We start from the raw sequence: 2,771 nt of genomic DNA, 5'->3' as shown, positions 1-2,771 counted from the left end.
CCCATCACTGTCCGAATAAATCACGGCTGGGTAGAAGACCCAGTCCTGGTTAACCTATTTCTATGTCGTTGCGCTTGAGGTACCGACGAGGAATCTGGAAGATAGAATCAAAATACGCTTCCAGTCCACCAGGGAACTCTTCGAGCTCAACAGACTTGTACAGATGATTCCCACAGAAACACATCCACAAGGTGACTGCACAGTTTGGCAAAGAATGACTATAGTGCTACGGACTACCAAGAACCATTTAACAAATGCAGTGAAATGCAAGGTAAGGGTCATAAGGGTCACATGACACAATTGAAGACTGACAGGAGCCAGGTGATAAACTTCCTGCTTTCACTATTTGTAAATCATTTTTGTCTGCACTGATTAGATTAGAAGCACCCTGAAGGCAGGGAACATGATGGTTATGGTATTTAAGTGCTTCCTATGTGTTATGCACTGTTTTAAGTGCTGGGTGAGAGGCAAATTAATCAGTTTGGATATAGTCCCTGTTCCACATGGGTCTCACAATCTAAATAGGAAGGAGAACAAATATCAAATCTCCATTTGGCAGATGAGGAAACTGAGGCATAGAGAAGGAAGTGATTTGCCCAAGGTCACAAATCAGGCAAGTGGTGGAGCCTGGATTAGAACCCAGGTTTTCTGACTCCCAGGCCTGTTCTCCATCCATTAGGTCACGTTAGTACAGTTCCTGGCCTTCAGGAGGTGCTCAATAAATATCCAGTGATTGATTGACAAAATTCAGGCCTCCTGACTCCCAGAGGAACACTTACCTTTCAACCAACCGAAGGGCTTCTAACCTAGGTAGAGCGTGAGTCGAGGTTTCAATGCAGACAATGCAGACAATCAGTGTTTCCCCCACACCACAGCTATGTTCATAACTAGTATGGACTTCTCTCTAGAAGTTTCTTCCATGTGCAGAAACTTTTTCTATACACCATGGGTGTGACAGAACCTTTGGGGAGCTGTCAGAGGCAGCTAATTAATGAGACCTGAGAAGACTCATATGTCTGTTTTGACTGAAAACTGGTGGCCTGATTTACTTCAATCTCTGCTTAAGTCTCTGTCCTAGCCCATCTTGGTCCATGTGACTGAATCCAGTCCTAATCAGAGCAGGCATTGATCTTGCTTGTGAGGGGCGGGGGACTATGGCATAAACATGAAACCAAGGGGTATGTGAGAACAAACTCCAAACACCCCATTAGTAACCCCCACTCTGCTTGAACACCCAAAGGCTAGATTTTCTTTTGCTTGAGCCCAAGAAGTCATCCAGACTTGAGGCCTTTTGGCAGAGATTACCCACAGTCCTTCCTTGGTTGAGTAAATTCCTCCCAATAATAATAATAATTATGGTACTTGTTAAGTCCCCTCTCAGGGTCTCACCTGGAGAGTTTCCATTACTCTACTAGTCTCGACTACAGGAGGGAGAGTCAAGCAGAGGCATACCCATTCCATTCCTAGCTTGGGCGGTGGCTGGCGAGTGGAAGGCAGTCTGCTACAAGTCAGAACTCAGCTCTGCTGGTCAGTAGCTGCATGGGAGAGAGTTGAGGGTAGACACTTGGGCTTATTGTGTGGAAGGAGGCAATCGTAAACTATTTCTGTATTTTTACCAAGAAAACTCTATGGATACATTACCGAAACAAGTGCAGATGGAAGTGGGGCATTCTGGGAGAGATGTGTTCATGGTGTCGCTATGGGTCGGGGATGACTCAACAGCATAATAAATAATAATGTTGGTATTTGTTAAGCACTTACTATGTGCCGAGCACTCTTCTAAGCGCTGGGGTAGATACAGGATAAACTGGCTGTCCCACGTGGGGCTCACACTTCTAATCCCCATTTTACAGATAAGGTAACTGAGGCACTGAGAAGTGAAGCGACTTGCTCAAAGTCACACAGCTGACAGGTGGTCGAGCCGGGATTACAACCGTGACCTTTGACTCCTAAGCCCGGGCTCTGTCCACTGAGCCACGCTACTTCTCTAATAATGATGGCATTTGTTAAGCACTTACTATGTGCAAAGCACTGTTCTAAGCGCTGGAGAGGATACAAGGTGATCAGGTTGTCCCACATGGCGCTCAGTCTTAATCCCTATTTTACAGATGAAATAACAGAGGCACAGAGAAGTTAAGTGACTTGCCCAGAGTCACTTAGCTGACAAGCGGTTGAGCTGAAATTTGAACCCATGACCTCTGACTCCCAAGCCCGTGCTCTTTCCATTGAGCCACACTGTTGTTAAGTGTTTACTTATGTGCCAAGCACTCTTCTAAACACTAGTGTAGATACAACTTAATCAGGCTGGGGACAGATCCTGTCCTACATGGGGCTCACAGTCTTAAAGCCCATTTTACAGATGAGGTAACTGAGGCACAGAGAAGTTAAGTGACTTGTCCAAGGTCACACAGCAGACAAGTGATGGAGCCTTGATTCGAACCCATGTCTTCTGACTCCTCAGCCCATGCTCTAAACCACACTGCTTCTCTCAACATTAACCACTCTCTCAGAAAATCCTTCTTTGTGGCTCTACTAAATCCTTCAGCTCTATACCCATTCCTTGTTTTTCTGTCTGCAGAAGGGCAATGGAAAACAGCTGTCATCATTCTTCATAGAACAAGCCCTCACAAACCTGAAGACGATGACTAAATTGCCCAGTCTTCTCTTCTCTGTGAAGAATAATCCCAGTTACTTCATCCTTTCCCCTTCTCACCTGTCCTCACAGGTCTTATTTCTCAACTCTTCAATCATCTTTGGGGAGCCTCAGAACC

The 2,771-nt window shown here is 45.5% G+C and overlaps 1 non-coding gene across 1 annotated transcript; it reads left to right on the top strand.

Annotated features, from left to right (window-relative positions):
- The first annotated feature begins 1,371 nt into the window (after window positions 1–1,371).
- Window positions 1,372–1,509, top strand: LOC114808333. Its single transcript, XR_003756179.1, has one exon. It is a non-coding gene; the product is annotated as a small nucleolar RNA SNORA7 (small nucleolar RNA).
- Window positions 1,510–2,771: the final 1,262 nt, after the last annotated feature.

The sequence above is a fragment of the Ornithorhynchus anatinus genome, chromosome X5, assembly GCF_004115215.2.
Source record: "Ornithorhynchus anatinus isolate Pmale09 chromosome X5, mOrnAna1.pri.v4, whole genome shotgun sequence".
NCBI classification, from domain to species: domain Eukaryota; kingdom Metazoa; phylum Chordata; class Mammalia; order Monotremata; family Ornithorhynchidae; genus Ornithorhynchus; species Ornithorhynchus anatinus.
Note: the sequence above shows the minus strand (reverse complement) of the source record. Positions and strands in the feature narration are given on the sequence as shown.